This window comes from Nanorana parkeri, unplaced genomic scaffold (assembly GCF_000935625.1).
Source record: "Nanorana parkeri isolate BGI_ZX_2015 unplaced genomic scaffold, ASM93562v1 scaffold559, whole genome shotgun sequence".
NCBI lineage: Eukaryota > Metazoa > Chordata > Amphibia > Anura > Dicroglossidae > Nanorana > Nanorana parkeri.
The window spans coordinates 853,517-853,803 of NW_017306827.1; the positions used below are offsets into that span (position 1 = coordinate 853,517).

At 56.8% G+C, this 287-nt stretch overlaps 1 protein-coding gene across 1 annotated transcript in view; it reads right to left on the bottom strand.

Moving 5' to 3' along the window:
- Positions 1 to 70, bottom strand: part of LOC108791545 (carboxyl-terminal PDZ ligand of neuronal nitric oxide synthase protein-like) — an 82,499-nt gene extending 82,429 nt beyond the window's left edge. Inside the window, exon 1 of the mRNA XM_018562057.1 lies at positions 1 to 70. The gene's annotated coding sequence lies outside the window, so the exon portion shown is untranslated.
- Positions 71 to 287: the final 217 nt, after the last annotated feature.

Consider the following 287-nt stretch of genomic DNA (forward strand, 5'->3'; position numbering starts at 1 on the left):
GGGGGGCTTTGGCTGTGCTGAGGGGGTCTTCAGGGATAAGGGTGGTCCTCAGACAATCTCCCAAGGACACAGAGGTCCTCTGGGGGCTGCCCAGGGATAGGGGTCCTCAGAGATAGGTGCAGCCTCTCCTGTGGGGTTCCCCTATTCCCATGTACAAATGGGGAATCTAGGGCTGGAGATGAACAGTCGGCTAGGGGGCTCTGGTTCTATGGAGAGTCTACCACCTGAGATCCCCATAGATATTGGGGTTCCAGTGTGTCTCCCATTATCTGAAACGGTGGGGACTC